This window comes from Bos javanicus, chromosome 28, assembly GCF_032452875.1.
Source record: "Bos javanicus breed banteng chromosome 28, ARS-OSU_banteng_1.0, whole genome shotgun sequence".
NCBI lineage: Eukaryota > Metazoa > Chordata > Mammalia > Artiodactyla > Bovidae > Bos > Bos javanicus.
This window is the reverse complement of record NC_083895.1, coordinates 33,611,458-33,633,655: the sequence shown is the minus strand read 5'-3', so window position 1 is coordinate 33,633,655 and position 22,198 is coordinate 33,611,458. Positions and strand designations below refer to the sequence as shown.

The 22,198-nt window shown below is 41.6% G+C and overlaps 1 protein-coding gene and 1 pseudogene across 3 annotated transcripts in view; one reads left to right on the top strand and one right to left on the bottom strand.

The window, feature by feature from the left end:
• LRMDA (leucine rich melanocyte differentiation associated) overlaps positions 1-22,198 on the bottom strand; it is a 1,194,775-nt gene that overhangs the window by 172,645 nt on the left and 999,932 nt on the right. The window lies entirely within an intron of this gene.
• LOC133240654 (large ribosomal subunit protein uL1-like) lies at positions 11,983-12,690 on the top strand (annotated as a pseudogene).

Below are 22,198 nucleotides of genomic sequence, written 5' to 3'. Positions count from 1 at the left end.
AAACAAGCAAAACAGTGGAAATTAGAACAGATCTTGAACTGAATGACTATGCAGATATGACATAAAAAATTTGTAGGATACACTTAAAGCATGCTTAGAGGAACATTTTTATCCTTAAACACAAATGTTAGAAAAGAAGAAAGCTAAAAATCACTGATCAAATTATACATCTCAAGAAAAAAAAAGAATAGCAAATAAAGCTCAATAAAGTGAAGAAAATGGTTAAAAAAAAATTTTTTTTTAATAATATACATGAAAATAAAATAATCAACAAAGCCAAAAGTTGGGTTTTTAAAGAGGGCTTGCTAAATGAGAAATCCTGGTATGAGGGTAAGGATAAGACTTTTCAAGAGAAAAATAGAGAAAACATCAAGTTATAATATTAGAAATAAAGAGGGACATCAATACAGTGCTCCCCAAATAGATGGGGATACTGTGAATAAGTTAATGCAAATAAATTTGACATTTTAATACATTTTTAAAAAACGTATCAAACCAGACACAATAAAAGTCAGAATAGTTCTGTATCTTAAAGAAATCAAGTCTATAATTAAAAACATTCTCACAAAGAGAATTTCAGGTTTAGATGGTTCCAGCCATGAATTTTCCAAATAATTAAGGAAAAAATAATGCCAATTTTATGTGAAGTCTTCAAAACCAAAACAAAATTATTTGTTATGACAAAATGAGAATAGAAAAGCAAATTTTCACAACTTCTTTTTTGAAGATAGCAACATTTGATATTATTTGACAACAGAATTACAAGAAAAATATTTTGGACAATTCATCTCATAAACAAAGATTCAAATTTTATACACATAATATTATCAGTAAATTCTGTATGTATGTATGTACCTATCTATCTATCTATCTATCTATATATATATACATATATATCTGTGTGGATCTGTGTATTAATACAATGCAGTCAACTTGGGCAAATCCCAGAATGCAAGTTACTGTAATGTTTAAAATCAATGTAATTCCTCAAGAGAATAAGAAGACAAGCACAGACTATGAGAAAATATCCAGAAAATACATATCTGATAAAGGACTGTTAATGAAAATATACAAAGAACCCTTAAAACTCAGCAACAAGGGAAAAAAACAACCCAATTTAAAACATGGGCAAAGACCTGAACAGACACCTCATAAAAAAAAAAAAAAAACACAAATAGCAAATAACACATGAAAATATGTTAATCATCATGTCATTAGAGAACTGAAAATTAAACACTAATGATACACCACTGCATGCTTGGTTGCTTCAGTCGTGTCCGACTGTGCGATCCTATGGATCGTAGCCTGCCAGGCTCCTCTGTCCATGGGATTCTCCAGGCAAGAATACTGGAGTGGGTTGCCATTTCCTTCTCCAGGGGATCTTTCCAAACAAGGGATCAAACCAGCATCTCTTATGTCTCTCCTGCACTGGCAGGCAGGCTCTTTACCACCAGCGTCACTTGGGAAGCCCCAGTGAGAAACCATTAGATACCTAATAGAAAAGATTACATTTAATATGATTCCAACTATACGACATTCTGGAAAAGGTACAATTTGTAGAGACAGTAAAAAGATTGACGTTTGTCAAGGATTAGGCAGCCCACTCCAGTACTTTTGCCTGGAGAATCCCAGGGACAGGGGAGCCTGGTGGGCTGCCGTCTATGGGGTCACACAGAGTCGGACACGACTGAAGCGACTTAGCAGCAGCAGCAGGGGACAAAAAGGACGAATAGGTGAAGTAAAGAGAATTTTTCAGGCAGTGAAACTCTACTGTTTGATGCCACGGAGGCAAATGTAAACTCTGGACTTGGGTGACAGTGATGTATCGTGTCGGTTCATGGACTCTAACAAATGTTCCACTCTGGTGGGGTATGCTGATAGCTGGGGAGGCTGTACCTGTCTGGGGGTAATGAGAACTCTCTGTGCTTTCTACTCAATTTTGCTATGAGCCTAAAACTGCTCTAAAAATGAAGTTTGTGGCGGATTCGTTTTGATATTTGGCAAAACTAATACAATTATGTAAAGTTTAAAAATAAAATAAAATTAAAAAAATAAATAAAAATGAAGTCTATTATAAATCAATATAACTTATTACATTAACAGAGTAAAGCAGAAAAGTAAACAATCTAAAATGCATCAAAATTTTTGATATTTGACAAAAATTCAACAATCATTCAGGTTAACTCAACAAAATAAGAATAGATTTTCCTAATTAGTTAAAAGTAGCTATAGAAATAATGTATCAGTCAATATAGTTAGTAGTGGAATTAAAAGTTGAGATTAAACATGAGACAAAGGTATCATTCAAGACCACTTCTACTCAATATTGTACTGAAGCCCTAACTGATGCTACAAGGTAAGAAAAAAATAGATATAAGGATTAGAAAGAAAGAAATAATTGTTAACAGGAGATGAGATTTTGCATATAAAAATGCAAATATTTTACAAATTTTTAGAATAAATAAGTAAATTTAGCAAGGCTGCTGGCTTCAAGATCAACACAGAGAAATTATTTCTATCTCAATATACTAGCACCAAAAATAAGTAAATGAAATTATAACAAAATGAAAAGTAAATAAAAATTAAAAGCAATATATCTAGGAATGAATCTTGAACACTGAAATATGTACAAGACCTTTACACACACACACACTATAAAATATTGTCATGATAAGTTAAATTAGACCTAAATAAGTAAAAGGGTAGCCTCATGGTCATGGACTAGAAAACATCATATTGTAAACCTATCAATTCTCTACAGTTCAGTTCAGTTCAGTCCCTCAGCTGTGCCCGACTCTTTGAGACCCCATGGACTGCAGCACGCCAGGCTTCCTGTCTATCACCAACTCCCGGAGCTTACTCAAACACATGTCCATTGAGTTGGTGATGTCATCTAACAATCTCATTCTCTATCACCCCCTTCTGTTCCCACCTTCAATCTTTCCCAGCATCAGGGTCTTTTCAAATGAGTTGGTTCTTTGCAACAGGTGGCCAAAATATTGGAGTTCCAGCTTCAGCATCAGTCCTTCTGATGAATATTAGGATGGACTGGTTGAATCTCCTTGCAGTCCAAGGGGATTCCCAAGAGTCTTCTCTTGGGAACTAGCAGTTCAAAAGCATTAATTCTTCGGCCTCAGCTTTCTTTATAGTCCAACTGTCACATTCATACATGACCACTGGAAAAACCATAGCTTTGACTAGCTGGACCTTTGTTGGTAAAGTAATGTCTCTGCTTTTTAACATGCTGTCTAGGATGGTTCAAAACTTTGCTTCCAAGGAGCAAGCGTCTTTTAATTTCATGTCTGCAGTCACTATCTGCAGTGATTTTGGAGCCCCAAAAATAAAGTCTGTCACTGTTTCCATTGTTTCCCCATCTACTTGCCATGAAGTGATGGGACCTGATGCCAGGATCTTACTTTTCTCAATGTTGAGTTTTAAGCCAACTTTTTCACTCTCCTCTTTCACTTTCATCAAGAGGCTCTTAAGTTCTTCTTTGCTTTCTGCCATAAGGGTGGTGTCATCTGCATATCTGAGGTCAGTGATATTTCTCCCAGCAATCTTGATTTCAGCTTGTGCTTCATCCAGCCCAGCATTTCTCGTGATGTACTCTGTATATAAGTAAAATAAGCAGGGTGACAATACACAGCCTTGACGTACTCCTTTCCCGATTTGGAAGCAGTCTGTTGTTGCATATCCAGTTCTAACTGTTGCTTCTAGACCTGCATACAGATTTCACAGGAGACTGGTCAAGTGGACCGGTATTCCCATCTCTCAGAATTTTCCACAGTTTGTTGTGATCCACACAGTCAAAGGCATTGGCATAGTCAGTAAAGCAGAAGTAGATGTTTTTTGGGAACTCTCTTGCTTTTTTGATGATCCAGCGGATGTTGGCAATTTGATCTCTGGTTCCTCTGCCTTTTCTAAATCCAGATTGAACATCTGAAAGTTCATGGTTCATGTACTGTTGAAGCCTGGCTTGGAGAATTTTGAGCATTACTTTGCTAGCATGTTAAATGAGTGCAATTGTGCGGTAGTTTGAGCATTCTTTGGCATTGCCTTTCTTTGGGATTGGAATGAAAACTGACCTTTTCCAGTCCTGTGGCCACTGCTGAGTTTTCCAAATTTGCTGGCATATTGAGTGCAGCACTTTCACAGCATCGTCTTTCAGGATTTGAAAGAGCTCAACTGGAATCCCATTTCCTCCACTAGCTTTGTTTGGAGTGATGCCTTCTATGGCCCACTTGACTTCTCATTCCAGGATGTCTGGCTCTAGGTGAGTGATCACACCATCATGGTTATCTGGGTCATGAAGATCTTTTTTGTATAGTTCTTCTGTGTATTCTTGCCACTTTTTCTTAATATCTTCTGGTTCTATTAGAACCATATCATCTCTGTCCTTTATTGTGCCTATCTTTGCATGAAATGTTCCCTTGGTATCTCTAATTTTCTTGAAGAGATCTCTAGTCTTTCCCATTCTATTGTTTTCCTTTATTTCTTTGCACTGGTCACTGAGGAAGGCTTTCTTATCTCTCCTTGCTATTCTTTGGAACTCTGCATTCAAATGGGTACATCTTTCCTTTTCTCCTTTGCCTTTCCCTTCTCTTCTTTCCACAGTTATTTGTAAGGCCTCCTCAGACATGTCTTATTGCATTTCTTTTTCTTGGGGATGGTCTTGATCACTGCCTCCTATACAATGTCACAAACCTCTGTCCATAGTTCTTCAGGCACTCTGTCTATCAGATCTAATCCCTTGAATCTATTTGTCACTTCCACTGTATAATCGTAATGGATTTGATTTAGGTCATACCTGAATGGTCTAGTGGTTTTCCCTACTTTCTTTAATTTAAGTTCAAATTTGCCAGTAAGTAGTTCATGATCTGAGCCACAGTCAGCTTCTGGTCTTGTTTTTTTTTTTTTTTTTTTTTGCTGACTGTATAGAGCTTCTCCATTTTTGGCTGCAAAGAACATAATCAATCTGATTTCTATATTGACCATCTGGTGATGTCCATGTGTAGAGTCTTCTCTTGTGTTGTTGGAAGAGGGTGTTTGCTATGACCAGTGTGTTCTCTTGGCAAAACTCTATTAGCCTTTGCCCTGCTTCATTCTGTACTCCAAGGCCAATTCTCTACAAAGTAGTCTATAGATTCAAAGCAACCCCAATCAAAATCCCATAAATTGTTTTTAACTGTTATTGCTGATATTAAAATAAACAAAATGATTGCAAAATATGTATAGAGATGCAATAGCAAATATAACCGTTTTTTTTTTGTGTGCGGGGTTGCTTTACAATATTGTTAGTTTCTGCTGAACAGCAAACTGAATCAGCCACACATACACATACCCTCTGCCAATATAATCTTGACATATCCCTAGGTACTAGGCCTTATTATAAACCTGTACTACTTTAGAGACTGTGGCACTGACCCAGAAGAGGCAAGTGTATGAATGGAACCAAACAGAGTCCAGAAACAAACTCACATATATGCAGACATTTGATTTATGACAAAACAGTGAGGAATAAAAGGTCTTTTCAGATATATTTATGAAAAATTAATTATTGACCCCTTACCTCACATCATACATGAAAATAAAGTGTCAAATATGTTATAGCTCTAAGTATAAAGGTAAAATATAAGATTTCTGAAGGATAACATAGGTGACTACCTTCATGACCTTTGAGTAGACAAGACTGCTTATACAAGACTCTAAAAGCACCAATCGCAAAGGAAAAAAATGTTATACTGGATTCCAACATTATGGAAGACTCTGTAACACTGAATGACAACAACAACAACAGCAACAAAAATAATACATACTCTATATGTTTCTGGTTATATAAAATAAAGAAGTAAGTAAAACTGATCTATGGTATTAGACATCTGAATGCTGACTACCCTTGAGGAGGAAGAAGGACTAGTGCCCAGAATAGAACATGAGAGGAGTCTCTTAGGGTATTCTACTTTTTTATCTGGATAGTGATAGCTTATGATAACTTATAAACTTGTGCAGTATGATTTATGCATTTTTGCATATATTGCATAGTTCACTTTACAAATTTAATAAAAAATGAATGCAAAATAGGCAGCACAGTGATTAGAACTCTCCCTTTAAACTGGAAGAGGAGCACCTATGAAACATGCTTTAAAAAAAGATATGAAAGAACAATTTCTCTATTATGACTGTGCTGTTCAGAAAGAATGATCTAAAAGGAATTAGTTTAAAAATACATATTTAGCAGGTGTGACCCTGCTGTGACTGAAAAGAGACAGGGATACCAAATCATATCCAGGGAGTTCGAATTGTTTATACAATCTGTATTTTTCCCAGCTAATTCCTCTGAGTCAGAGAAAATATGACACATTACCAAAATTAACCTGCAGAAGGGAGCCAGGCTAGTAGAATACACAGCAGTGGGATTATCCTTTTCTGGCTCGTTAGTGAGTGAAACATTATGACCCTGAGTGCACTGTGCCTCTTCCATCTTATATAGTGCTTAATCACTTTATGGAAACTGCTAGAAGATAGAAAGTCATGAGTGGATAGTACAAACACATACGCACACGCACGTCACCCATGTCAATCATGCCCTAACTATATTCCAATGGGATGCATGTCTGATCACTGGAGATACAGAGGTAGAACAGAAAAATAGAAATGTAGCCTCCATCATGGAGGTCAAAGTATCATTATAATTATTAGATCTCTATCTCAGGGACTGTTAAACTTTGACACGTGGATCTGCCAAGTGAACCTCTAAGAAGCTGAACTTCAAAACTGTGTATACATTGAGTTTCTTTTTTTAACTTTATTGTTGACAGGTTCCATGGTACTGAGCACATCCTCCAAGTGGTCCTTAACCTATCATAAATCATAACCAACAGTTAAGAACATATTGCTTACAATTACTTTCAAAAACATGATATTCTTTCAATCACATTACTACCTTGTGAAAGATGCAACCTGGCACACAACACATTCTTTATTATCTTAGATAATAAAGCTGAGAGAAGTTAAATGACTCGCCATAGCCACATGTAAGTGGTAGAGTTGAGACTTGAATCAAGTGCATTATTCTCTTAAAATCTCTGAAAATATTGATACATATCCATGAGAACCCCAACAGGGACAGGGAAAGCTATTCTAATTTCACCAGTTTTTTAAGGAATCTCCACACTGTTCTCCATAGTGGCTGTACTAGTTTGCATTCCCACCAACAGTGTAAGAGGGTTCCCTTTTCTCCACACCCTCTCCAGCATTTATTGCTTGTAGACTTTTGGATCGCAGCCATTCTGACTGGTGTGAACACCAATACAGTATACTAACGCATATATATGGAATTTAGAAAGATGCTAACAATAACCCTGTGTACGAGACAGCAAAAGAGACACTGATGTATAGAACAGTCTTATGGACTCTGTTGCAGAGGGAGAGGATGGGAAGATTTGGGAGAATGGCATTGAAACATGTATAATATCTTGTATGAAATGAGTTGCCAGTCCAGGTTCGATGCACGATACTGGATGCTTGGGGCTAGTGCACTGGGACGACCCAGAGGGATGGTATGGGGAGGGAGGAGGGAGGAGGGTTCAGGATGGGGAACACATGTATACCTGTGGCGGATTCATTTTGATATTTGGCAAAACTAATAAAATTTGTAAAGTTTAAAAATAAAATAAAAATTTAAAAAAAAAAAGAAAAAAGAAAACTAATTTCACTAGTAATTATATCCTACTCCACAGCAAGCATCATTGTGGAACTACTTCAGAGAACCACACATCTTCCCCTTTCTGAAGCTTCCGTCCTGGTTCTGCCTTCTAGAGTTCCACCGTATTGGTTTAATGCTTCATCCTCGGGCCTTATGGCCATTTGGATGGACAAACACGGTGTGCTTCTTCCTGAGCCTCAGAGTTTATCTGACTTGGTTTAGGGAGAGTATGCTATCCAAGTCTAGGCTTAAGACTACAGTGTGATGCAGAGAACAGCTGCTGCACAAGGCCCACTCAGGACCACTTCATAAAGCATGTGTGAGCTGATCTGAAGCCTGCTCTCCCACCTCCCCTTCCACAGAACAAAGCTAGTGTGGGGCTTGCTGCTGGATTCAAGATTCCTCAAGAAGCAGCCTATAGAACAAGACACGGAGTCAGCCTGTGTCAGTCACCTCATGCACTAAAGAACATGTGGTATGCTGCACTGAGATGGGCCATAACGGACAGCCCAACCGACAAAGTGTGGGAAGCATATGGCAGAGGTGGGGCCCATAGCTGAGTCAGGAATGCCTGCGCATATGGTGACAAAAATGTGCAGGAGATATCATACTTATGCTTTTTAGAAACACTTGTACACAGAGAGCAGCCAAAGAAGATTTGAGAGTATTTACATTGCTGCTGCTGCTGCTAAGTCGTTTCAGTCGTGTCTAACTCTGTGCGACCCCATAGACAGCAGCCCACCAGGCTCCCCCGTCCCTGGGATTCTCCAGGCAAGAACACTGGAGTGGGTTGCCATTTCCTTCTCCAATGCATGCATGTATGCTAAGTCGCTTCAGTCATGTCTGACTCTGTGTGACCCCATGGACAGCAGCCCACCAGGGCTCCTCTGTCCATGGGATTCTCTAGGCAAGAATACTGGAGTGGGTTGCCATTTCCTTCTCCTATTTACACTGAAACAGGTATAAAAATAACTAGTCTAATACTCTCATTTTGCAAAAGAAATTGAAGCCCAGAACATATGGGACAAAATATATTCTTGGTCACACAGATAAACCCCAGAACTGGAATCTAGGGCTCCTATTCCCAATCTAGAGCTTTTTCCTCCATTCTAAGCTACTTCTCAAACACTGACAGCACCCAGCTTTATCTCTCTTTCCCCAGATAAGCTAAAGCTCTTCTGGGTAGAACATCCCTGTGACAGGTCTTAAACAGGTCACGTGAAAGTTCATTCAGACTCTGGACTGTCTTTATGCCAATCCTTGGCCCTAAAACTCAGATGAAGCTTTGAGAAGTCTAGCAAGGAACAGAAATTATTCAGCCTGAAAAACCAGAAGGTCTCCAGACAAGTTTCTTGGAAACACGTGCAACTGTTCCCTCCAGCAAAGAGAAGTTACAAAGAGACACATGGAGCCCTTTGCACTTTCCCTGGATCCCAGCAGCGGGAGGTGGTAGAGTATACATGTCTTCTTGGATTATTTCAGATCTACAGCCAAAGAACCACAGGCTTATAAAGTTTCACCCTCCTGTTCTTCCCTATGCTGCCTAGCTACAGACACATGCCTTGCTTCATTAACCTGAAGTTTCCAAACCAAACACGACTCCGTTTCCAGCCCCTGTCCCATTCTGGTGAGCAGATGCCTCCCCAGTTATTTTCCAGACTGATGATTTAGCAGTGACCTACAGAGCCCTCTCTGGCACCCATGGCAGGTGAACCTAAGTGATGACTTTAAGGGGCACAAAGATGGAGCAACCAGATGAGCCATGTGTCAGCCAGGAATCAGGGTTACCCACCTTAGACATCAGAGGAGATTCCAGAGGAATAAACTCTTCTAGTCTCTCCGAGCTCAAACCCTTCAAGTTCCCTTTCAAGGTCCTCCTACTATGGCCTTCCCCCAAGAACTCCAAACAATACTAATTTTTCTTGTTTAGACTATATAACTATCTTTCAGTTATATTCCATTAAAAGCATAGGATGATAAGCTATGGGTGAGACCTCTCTTTTTTTCATATTATTCCTGAAACTCTGAGTTCTTCAGAGAGCTCTTAATAACTTAGAATCCAGTCAAGTGTCAAGCCTTCTATAAAGCTTTCCTTTACACCACAATCAGGGAGATGTATGCTTCTCAGGGTCCCCAAAGCTCTCGGTTCACACCTGCGTGGTAAAGCACCCTCCTCACTGTACTATCTCATTGATTCCAGCAGACTTCCACCTCCTCCATCACACCAAAGGAATTTACCTTTGTCCTTGTGTCTCTAGCCCAGGCCTACCACTGGTAGGACTTCAGTAAGTATTTGATAGACTGGTGGATAGATGGATGGAAAAAGTAATGAAAGAAGGCAGTGGGGATACAGGTTCCTTTAAGAGTGGCACATAACTTCAACACCTGTGGTTCATTGTTTTTGTTTTGTGTTATGGCTCTGCAAGACCCTAGCAGAATCTATTCTATCCATAAATATGAACCGTCCTTATCTGAGGGATAACACTGTTGTTGAGTTGTACTAGTGGCAAGACCAATATACAACATACGTTGGCATAAACACTGTGGAGTCAGAGGTGATATCCTTTTAATATTACTAATTTAATATGAGGAAGCAAAAGTTCAGATAACTTAAAAGGTTTAGCCAAGTTCTTATAGCTAGGAAATGGCAGAAATCAAATACAGACCTCCAAGCAAAATTCAGTGATTAAAAGCTGGAGTTGGTTATCCAGTCTGTGTTGAAGCACGTCATGTCTTTTCACCAGTAGCAGCAGGAGAGTTGCCTTCTTTTTGCTTTGTTCTTGTTGTTCAGTTGCCCAGTCATGTCCAACTCTTTGCAAACCCATGAACTGCACCATGCCAGGCCTCCTTGTCCCTCAGCATCTCCCCAAGTTTGCCAAGTTCATGTTCATTGCATCCGTGATGCAATCCAGCCATCTCATCGTCTGATGCCATCTTCTCCTTCTGCCCTCAATCTTTCCGAGGGACTTTTTGCTTTACAGTCCTTGGTTTTAAAAACTGGGCAAATGATGTGTCAGTCTCAGGGGATCCTGTCGTGTCTTTGTGAAGTAACAAACTTGGGCTTCCCTGGTGGTTCAGTGATAAAAGAATCTGCCTGCCAATGCAGGAGACATGGGTTCAATCTCTGGGTCGGGAAGATCTCCTGGAGAAGGAAATGGCAACCCAGTATTCTTGCCTGGGAAATCCCATGGACAGAGGAGACTGGTGGGCTACAGTCCATGGGGTTGCAAAAAGAGTCAGACACAACTTAGCGACTAAACAACACTCAATTTAAGCTTAATCACCTTAAGTGCTTAGAGAGATACTTTCTTTCCAAGACAAGTACTCAATAAATGTTGCAGCTAACATTCATTCCATTGGTTCAAGATATATGTATTGAGGCAATAGCACGTTCCAGGCATGAGTTTAGGCATCAAGGTTAAAACAGTAACATGGATATGGATTTATGTCCCTTGAGAGCTTACTTACTAACAAAGGAGGATGCACCATACATAAAATAGATCAACTTTGCTGTAGTTTTAAATCTGGGAAACAGATGGCAGGGGAGTTCTGGAGCTCATGGAGAGGTGAGAGCTGGAAAGATAACACTGAGGATGCCTGTACAGAGAGGGTCAAAGATCCAAAGGGGTTTCGATTCTTGAAAAAGGAAGACGGGGCTCAAAGATGGAAAGATCAGACTGAAGGGATGTGGGGAGAAAAGAAGGGAGCAGGTGTAGGTACAAGAGGAGCTCAGGAGAGCAGCGTGACAGCTAAGGGATGACAAGATTCAGGGTGGATATCACAAGGAGTCGGCAAGGCAACGACTGTGAAGGGGATATTGGACTGATGACCAGGCGAGCACTGTAACTGCGAGATGATGAAGGATGGGGAAGGAGTGGGGAGAGTAGGGGAAAGAGGAGGCAAGAGGGAGGAAGAAAGGCAACAAGTCTCAATTGCTGTGTTAAGGTTTGGCAACAAAGCAAAGGTAGTGGCATGAGAGAAAGAGGAGGGAGGAAGACTGGGGGAAGTGGTCTTCTGGCTGAGCTGAAGGATGACACTGGTGGGCACAGGAATACCACAGAAGACTCAGAACCACTTATTATAGATGGTACAGGTTCAGAGTGTTACTGGACTAAGGAGGTGCCATCATTGCTGATTGAATTTCCTGTCATTTCCTTGCTCTCCAAACAGCTAATCCACTGCTTTGTAACCTGTGTTAGGACACTTGTCCATACTTAAAGAGTCAAAGACCAAATTCTCACTTAGAAAACACAGTGTTAGGCTCTTTTCTGGTTATTGCAGCGTAGGGAACTATGAGTAGCAAAGTCTCCCGTGACACCCTCTACGAGGCGGTGCGGGAACCAGCACGAGCGCAGAAAGTTTTTGGAGACAGTGGAGCTTCAGATCAGCCTGAAGAACTATGACCCTCAGAAGGACAGACGCTTCCCGGGCACCGTCAGGCTTAAGTCTACTCCCCGCCCCAAGTTCTCCGTGTGTGTCTTGGGGGACCAGCAGCATGGTGATGAGGCCAAGGCTGTGGATATCCCCCACATGGACATTGAGGCACTGAAAAAACTCAACAAGAATAAGAAACTGGTCAAGAAGCTGGCCAAGAAATATGATGCCTTTTTGGCTTCAGAGTCTCTGATCAAGCAGATCCCCCGAATCCTGGGCCCAGGCCTGAACAAGTCTGGCAAGTTCCCTTCCTTGCTGACCCACAATGAGAACATGGTGGCCAAAGTTGATGAAGTGAAGTCCATGATCAAGTTCCAGATGAAGAAGGTGCTGTGTCTGGCAGTGGCTGTTGGCCACGTGAAGATGACAGATGAGGACCCTGTGTACAACATCCACTTAGCTGTCAACTTCCTGGTGTCATTGCTCAAGAAAAATTGGCAGAACATCAGGGCCTTGTACATTAAGAGCACCATGGGCAAGCCCCAGCGTTTGTACTAAGGCACAGCTTAATAAACCATACTAAAGCATCGAAAAAAAGAAAAAGAAAACACAGTGTTAGATCTTCGGGAAGGACAGGATTTCTGATTTTGCATCCCTATCTGATCACTGAAAAATGTTGAAGGTGGAGCTTTGTTAAAGTTGGCTATGTTCCACAACGTTCTGTGATAACCTGTATATACACGTGACTTTGTACTGTACCTGCAACTAACACAACATTATAAATCAACTATACTCTCACCTAGAGCCAGACACCCTGGAATGTGAAGTCAAGCGGGCCTTAGGAAGCATCCCTACGAACAAAGCTAGTGGAGGTGAAGGAATTCCAGTTGAGCTATTTCAAATCTTAAAAGATGATGCTGTGAAAGTGCTGCACTCAATATGCCAGCAAATTTGGAAAACTCAGCAGTGGCCACAGGACTGGAAAAGGTCAGTTTTCATTCCAATCCCAAAGAAAGGCAATGCCAAAGAATGCTCAAACTACCGCACAATTGCACTCATCTCACACGCTAGTAAAGTCATGCTCAAAATTCTCCAAGCCAGGCTTCAGCAATATGTGAACTGTGAAATTCCAGATGTTCAAGCTGGATTTAGAAAAGGCAGAGGAACCAGAGATCAAATTGCCAACATCCGCCAGATCATCTAAAAAGCAAGAGAGTTTCAGAAAAACATCTATTTCTGCTTTATTGACTATGCCAACGCCTTTGACTGTGTGGATCACAATAAATTGTGGAAAATTCTGAAGGAGATGGGAATACCAGACCACCTGACCTGGCTCTTGAGAAATCTGTTTACAGGTCAGGAAGCAACAGTTAGAACTGGACATGGAACAACAGACTGGTTCCAAATAGGAAAAGGAGTATGTCAAGGCTGTATATTGTCACACTGCTTATTTAACTTATATGCAGAGTACATCATAAGAAATGCTGGGCTGGATGAAGCACAAGCTGGAATCAAGATTGCTGGGAGAAATATCACTGACCTCAGATATGCAGATGACACCACCCTTATGGCAGAAAGTGAAGAAGAACTAAAAAATCTCTTGATGAAAGTGAAAGAGGAGAGTGAAAAAGTTGACTTAAAGCTCAACATTCAGAAAACTAAGATCATGGCATCGGGTCCCATCACTTCATGGCAAATAGATGGGGAAACAGTGGAAACAGTGTCAGACTTTTTTGGGGGGGGGGGCTCTAAAATCACTGCGGATGGTGATTGCAGCCATGAAATTAAAAGACGCTTACTCCTTGGAAGGAAAGTTATGACCAACCTAGATAGCATGTTACAAAGCACAGACATTACTTTGTCAACAAAGGTCCTTCTAGTCAAGGCTATGGTTTTTCCAATAGTCGTGTATGGATGTGAGAGTTGGACTTAAAGAAAGCTGAGCACCAAACAATTGATGCTTTTGAACTGTAGTGTTGGAGAAGACTCTTGAGAGTACCTTGGACTACAAGGAGATCCATGCAGTCCATCCTAAAGGAGATCAGTCCTGGGTGTTCATTGGAAGGACTGATGTTGAAGCTGAAACTCCAATATTTTGGCATTCAGCTGATGCGAACAGCTGACTCATCTGAAAAGACCCTGATGCTGGGAAAGATTGAGGGCAGGAGGAGAACAGGATGACAGAGGATGAGATGGTTGGATGGCATCACCAACTCAATGGACATGGGTTTGAGTAGGCGCCAGCAGTTGGTGATAGACAGGGAGGCCTGGCGTGCTGCAATTCATGGGGTTGCAATGAGTCGGACACGACTGAGTGACTGAACTGCACTGAACATTAAAAAAAAAAAGCTGGACATGTTCCAAAGATATATGATATACAGACTGAATATTTAATCCTATAACCATGAAACAGAGAACAAATGGGGTATGAGCCTTCTTTTCTGAACACTTACATCAGAAGAAACCATTGTCTTTCTGAAGCACATTTATGGAGGAAGAGAGGGCCCCCAGCCCCACCCATAAACCAACAAGGAAAGATAAAATGACACCCCCAAGTTGTATCAAGCCAAGGATTATACCATTTGAAGAGCAAACCACAAACTAGACAGCCTCAAGCACCGTACTCAACCATTAGCCCCCAATAATGCAAGATTTCATTTATTTTTCTCATACACTAGTGCTGGATTTTTAATTCCAGGCCTCCAGCAAGCGAGTCAAAGAAAATTTGGGAAATGTTCAAAATTTTGAGAGAAAGTCAAAGGGGAATTTGGTTTCATCAAAAGCGAACTAAACCATTGGCAGACAGAGGCCAGTGACTTGTAACTGCACCAGGAGATGTCCCAATGGAGCGCTAAGATTTTGCAAACATTCTCCATTCCCTCACTGGATTTCTCACCAAGAGAAGGCCAGAGTCTCCATCTGCTTTCCATCACTGTCTCCACTATTGCACTCTGGCAGAGCTCTGCCTGGGTTCCATTTGTCATGCCTCCGAAGTGGCCCGCCCTAACAGAACACTGGGAGGCCTGGGTTTAGCCCTGTAGCCTGGTACTAAGTTCTGAGGCCATGGGGTCCACCAGGGCCCTGACTCCATCTCTGACCTAACTCCTTCATATCTTACTTCTCTCTGCCTTTACTCTCTACTCTTGGAGAACAGAGTTTGGCAACATAATAATGAATGTGCTTTGAGATCTCATGACGGTCAACACTATGCCGTAAATAGAATTTTGGCCAGGAAAGTGGAATATTATAACCTGAAGCACTTTAAAAACAGCAAAAGATTTATCTGAGGCAGAGTAGGAATGGTCCTTTAGGGAAATGATGTTGTTGACCTTAGGTAAACACTTTCAACCCAGTGAGTCCATGAAACATAGCTGTAATGTGTGTATAATCATTCTAATGATGTTGGATTTTTTAAAAGTGACTGACACAGACCTGATGATGGGTTGAGTGCAGCAGTTGAATTTCTAGAAAAAGATGCAGTGAATGCTTAGGGGTGCATGAAATCTGCTCTGGACAACATAGGCTATGAAGGCCATCCTAGAGAAAGTCCCCACTCACCCATTTCTACCATGCGTTACTGAAATGACTTGGCAGGTAAGAATGAGCACAAACTCAGCCTTCAATAGTCCCAATGTGTTGTGAAAGTAAGATCAGTTAGCATTTTATTTTTAATCTTTTCTAATAAGATAATACCAAGTACAGAAAAATAGCTATGTATGAGGATTTCATCTCGGGGTTATTAAGATTGTGAAAAAAGAAAACCCTGGTAAATGACCAACACTTCTTGTATTAATTATTTGCTCCAAACCCCTAAATAGTCATCCTGCCTCTAGAACCAGAGCCAGAATGATATTTCCAATTAGCCAACCTGATCTTCAGTGATTTTCTCCAAGCCTTTATGACCAGTCTCCACTCCTTAAGTTGGCATACAAAGTTCTTCATGGTCTTGCCCTTACTCACCCTTGTTGCCAGTTCCCTCATCTGCTTTCTTGTTCTTCTCTCTCTCCCTCCAAACCTCCCCCACAACACTCTGGGAAAACTAAAAGTCTGGTTCTTCAACAAACCACGCATCTGTCCTCCGTGCCATCATATATGCTGTTCCCTCTAACCTGAACACTTTTCCCACACTTCTTCCTGGTTAGTTGTGATGCATCATCAGGTCTCAGCTTCAGGGTCACCTTCTCAAGGAAACCCTCTCTAATGCTTCCCTAAACTGAGTATTGTGTTCCTCCAAAAGTTCTAAGTCTGTATATCCACTACAAAGCTCTTATTATGAGTAACAGTTATTAATGAAAATAAACCATTTCTACGGACTCCACTCTCTGTAGAGACTGAAGTCAGTTTTGTTTGTTTATCAGTTTATTCTTTGCACTATGCCCAGCATATAGTAAGTGCTTACGCCTTTCCCACGTACCCTCCACCTGCCACATATCTACAGGAGCACGTGGTCCACAGCTCTGCACGTCTGTCCTTCCAATGAACATTACGAGCTTTTTCAGATATGAACTAACTCTTATTCATAGGCACTCAAGAACTATATCAGACTGGACAGAAGGATTGAAGCTTGGATGGTAAGTTAGATGGTAAAGAAGGGAATATGACCGAATGAACTGAAACTCAACTGAACTGAAATTTTGAAAAGTTCTTTCAGTCTTTCTGAGTTTTTTTAAACTTTAAAGATTTGATATGTTAAAAGTAGGTAGAATCAAAGAGTTTGCCAGGTTGTACAGACTCAGTAATAATGGTTTCTTTTTTTGTTGCACAAATCTGCTCCAGGGAAGGCCCCTCTTGAACCCAGTATGTCTCACTTTCAGAAGGGACACACTCAGGGTCATGATGGATGAAAGGGCATCTGACAATCCAAACGGAACCCACCTCGAAGATCAGTGGCAGACAGATGCCACAGTGCAGCCCACTTCTGTGACAACCACAAGGGGCACACAAGGTGAGAAGAACCACTGAGTGCCCTGTAACTTCCCAAGGTGGGGGAAAAAAGGCAACTAAAAGACCCTTGTAAGAGGCTCACACATTCTTCTTCAGAACATAAGCTTCTCAAAAAATCTATCTCCTGCCTATCTGTCTCTTTCCTATTTTTTTAAATAAACACCAAATGAGTTCTCATTCCATCTTTCCTGGGCCATGTACTTAGAATACAGGAAAAAATGAAAGTTCATCCAAAACTTCTTTACAATAGTAACACCTCTCTCCCTACTCCCATCAAGACGCTATGGTTTGTGGATCATAGTGGATTCCAATGAAGATGCCATTGAAACTTTCCCCCTATCTCCTTACAGAAGATTCAGTAAAAGACAGCATTGTGACCAAAACACCAGTATGTTCCCTTTATACATGCCAAGGGAATACTGCAGGATATGTATACTGTGCCAGCACCCTTTCCAGAATGGCAGCCATATTTCCCTAACCCATCCACTCAGCACTTCTCCAGTTTTTAAATAATAACACATTCAGATGCAAATGAGCCCAACAGTCAGCTCTTCCTGTCGTTTCTCTTGTTTGATAATCCCTAGGCTTTCTTTGGAGAAGGCAATGGCAACCCACTCCAGTACTCTATCCTGGAAAATCCCATGGATGGAGGAGCCTAGTAGGCTGCAGTCCATGGGGTCGCTAAGAGTTGGACACAACTGAGCGACTTCACTTTCCCTTTTCACTTTCATGCATTGGAGAAGGAAATGGCAACCCACTCCAGTGTTCTTGCCTGGAGAATCCCAGGGGCAGGGGAGCCTGCTGGGCTGCTGTCTGTGGGGTCGTACAGAGTCGGACATGACTGAAGCGACGTAGTAGTAGTAGGCTTTCTTCACTGGTCAGTTAAATAAAAGGACATTTGGGGTGGAGAGTACTTCTGGATTTTCCAGTCACTGGATTAAATTATCATCATTTGTAAATAAAGCTGGAAAGGTTTCAAGTATTAAGGTTATCCTCACAAATACAGGGCATTTCAGGAGGTGAAGGAGGGCAGGGGAGGTGCAAGAGATATGGAAAGGCAAAGTTAGAGACAGGAAGACGGCACAAGGTCTGGAAGGACTGTGAATAAATAATTTTTAAAAACGTTTTAATCCCCCCTGAAGAAACTAGGAGGACTCCATGAACAAATGAATGGGAACAGGCCATGGAGTGACCCTCCTCACTACTCTTCCTGGCCTGTTTGGACCCAGACCATGACAGGTAAAATGACGAATGCTTCCCACAAGCTGTAAGCTCTGACTTCGGAAATTCACTTTTCTGAATGACCATAAAAAGACATTGCTTTCAAAACCCACCGGCCAATCACATCCTTCAACTGAAGAGAACTATCTACTTACAGTGATAATGGCTTTTAAAATGGATGCAAGTGCAGCATCCCACTGCTCCTGGCAGGCAGAACGCTGCTTCTCACCACTTCCCTCACCTTCAGCTGAACCACGTGGAAACACAACTGGGTACCGCACTGTCCCCAAGCACGCAACGCAGTTCTTATTCTGCTAAGTATGAAGCAAAGAAGAGCGAAAGAGCCTCCTGAAGAAAGTGAAAGAGGAGAGTGAAAAAGTCGGCTTAAAACTCAACATTCAGAAAACTAAGATCATGGCATCCAGTCCCATCACTTCATGGCAAATAATGGGGAAACAATGGCAACAGTGACAGACTTCATTTTGGGGGGCTCCAAAATCAAGGCAGAAGGTGACTGCAGCCATGAAATTAAAAAATGCTTGCTCCTTGGAAGAAAAGCTATGACCAACCTAGACAGCATATTAAAAAGCAGAGACATTACTTTGCCAACAAAGGTCCATCTAGTCAAAGCTATGGTTTTTCCAGTAGTCATGTATGGATGTGAGAGTTGGACTATAAAGATGTATGGCAAAAATATTGTAATTAGCCTCCAATTAAAATAAATAAATTTATATTTAAAAAAAAAAGAAAGCTGAGCACTGAAGAATTGATACTTTTGAACTGTGGTGTTGGAGAAGACTCGAGAGTCCCTTGGACTGTAAGGAGATCGAACCAGTCAATCCTAAAGGAAATCAGTCCTGGATATTCATTGGAAGGACTGATGCTGAAGCTGAAACTCCAATACTTTCAGAGAACTGACTCATTGGAAAACACCCTGATGCTGGGAAAGATTGAAGGCAGGAGGAGAAGGGGACAACAGAGGATGAGATGGTTGGATGGCATCACTGACTTGATGGATGAGTTTGAGCAAGCTCTGGAAGTTGGTGATAGACAGGGAAGCCTGGCATGCTGCAGTCTGTGGGGTTGCAAAGAGTCAGACATGACTGAGCGACTGAACTGAACTGAAGTATCAAAAGCTGGCCTTGGTACCAAAGGACATGAGAATGCAGGTAGTGCAAGATTCCCTCTGTCTCTGAACCATTAAGAAAACATTGAAGAAAAAAAACTTGGTAGATTTCACAAAGCAACCAGAGTCCACGGTGGTATATTACTTGAGGTCTCATGGTTCTGGGTCCTGTTTTTCATTGCTACTGCAACAGATAACCACAAACAGTACCTTAAAACAGCACAGATTTATTACCTTCAGTTCTGAAGACGAGAAGTCCGACATGGGTCTCCCTGGGTTAAAGTCAAGGGGTCAGCAGGACTGGTTCCCTCTAGAGGCCCTGGCGAAGAGTTGTGTCCTTGCCTTTGCCAGCTTCTAGAAGCTGCCTACATTTCTTGGCCCATGGGCCCTTCCTCCATCTTCAAAGCAAGTCACAGAACCTCTACTTCTGTTGTTGCACCTTTTTCCTGCTGCTTCTTCCTTCTTACAGAAATCCTTATAAAGGCCTCACTGGGCCCACCTTGATACTCCAGAGTAACCTCCACATCTCTGAATCCTTAACCTAATCACTCCTGCAAAGTCCCTTTCATCATGTCCAAGGCTGGAAGCTGTGGTCACATGTGCCATGGCAAGGAAGGAGATGTAGGAGGAAACACTTGAAGGAAGGGAGGGACTCAGCCACCAGGTATCCAGGGAAGAGATCCAGGCAAGGAATCCAGGATGGCCTGGGCTGAGCGGGGTGCAAGAGTTCCCCAGTTTGCCTTTCACAGCAAGGAAGCCAGAGGGCTATAACAGAGTGAGTGATGGGAGAAGGGTGGGGTCAGATGAGGTAGAGTGGTCTCTGAGGACTTCAAATGTCCATGTGAGAGCTTGGCTTTTATTCTAAGTAAAAGCCAGCAATCAAATAAGCACATTTAGGATTACAGCTTTTTAGGAATCTTTTTTTAGCTTGCTTCACATAGGACATTTAAAAAAATAGCTGCTAAATGCTTCTTTGGGGGAATGTGAGGCATTCTTATAATAATAATAAAAAAGTGCCTTGGGCTTTCTTACTACTGGATACATCAAAGGGTTTTCACTAGTAATTTGGGGAGCGTCTGCCTCTGGGTGCCACTGCTGTGATTTCAAAATAGAATTATCTCGTGCTATGTGATTTCTTGAATCATTAGTTTTCCATTTTCTCTTCCTCTTTTCTTTTTGTTCAATTTTTTTAGTCCTGCGCTAGCATACACAAGAAGTTTATAAAAATGGAGGCTTGTGGGAAATTGGGTGAAGGGGGCAGTGACTGAAGGAGGAAAGAAGTGGAGCCACTTCCCTGGGTCTGCGTGACCAGACACCCTGGGTCTGTTCAATCAGTGGAGAGTGGGATCTGTCATGGTGTCTGGCTTTTCCAAAACAATGGCCGTATTGTCGGGAAAAGAGAAGGCCAGGGGGGAATCACGCCAGAGCTCTCTTCACAGGCCAGTGGACTACTTCCCTTGGTTTAATTAACTCTTTCAGGGCAGCACAGGCCTAGAATGAGGGTATTTTTGTCATGCAGACAAGAGTTCTTACCAGAAGCACAACTGTCATGAACGAAGTAGAACTCTGGTCCCACCCCTTTAATTACTTGGCTGACAGCAAACTCAGACTCTTCAAAATTATAATTATCAACAATTCTAACTCATTATGCTCTGAACAGTACTTATCTTCAAGGATTAATAATTTTAGCATTATCAAGGAAAAATAACAAAATTACTTAATTTCCTTCTCAGCCAAAGTCCCAAGTCTTTAAAGAAACAGTTTTCAGGTAGCGGGTGAGCAAGCGATATACCGTTGGCCTTGGAGGGCCTCTCAGGCTATCATTTATGTGGAGTCCACACAATGGGCGCAGCAGACAGGTGAGCCCAAGGGCCCTCTCACCTGCCTTTCTCCATCTCTGACTTCCAAGCCCGGTGAAGAGAAAGAAAAGTGAAAGTGATAGTCACTCAGTTGTGTCTGAATCTTTGCGACCCCTTGGACTGTAGCCCACCAGGTTCCTCTGTTTACGGGATTCTCCAGGCAAGAATACTGGAGTGGGTTGCACTTCCTTCTCCAAGAGATCTTCCTGACCCGGGGATCAAACCCAGGTCTCCTACACTGCAGGCAGATTCTTTACCATCTGAGCCACCAGGGAAGCTGGCCACCAGGAAGAGGCTGGCCAAGGGAAAAGAAGGAAATATCTCAGGGGCTCTGATTCTTCTGCATATTTGGCTTCATGGTCCTGCTACACATTCCTAGATCTGAACTACACTATAGAGTTTTGTAATGAAAAATAATCAAAAATAGGGGTCCAGGCATGGAGTGAAAAACGAACAGGAGACAACAGGAGAAATGAGGACAGAACATCAGGGGATCACAGAGCCCTTGGAGGGGCACCAAGTTTGATTAACAGCAACTTGTAGAGCAGAAAAAACAGTTCTGGATCCTAGATTTGGGCCATGAGGTGCCTGTATGTGACCTTTCAAACAAAACTGACAGTCCTTGAGGTTCCCTGGAGAAGGACACTACAGTACCATTTGAAAACTTTCACTAGAAACTCCAAATTCCTTTGCCCACATATGACTATTTACAGCCTTTCTAAGTTACATAGCTTTGTGAAAAATTTCTCTGCTTTAAAGAATCTAAGATAGCCATGTTAATACAGAAGAAGAAATTAAAATTAAGGTAAATTGCAGCAAATGCCCATTGTAATAAACCCCTCCTTAGTGATTCTTCAGTGAAAAGATACAACCCATAGAGCTGGGTAGGCTCAAGGGGAATGTCTCCTCACCAGGGCCAGCAAGGCATGAAAGGACCCAGCTATGTCCTGCCTTTGTAAACTCACCGCA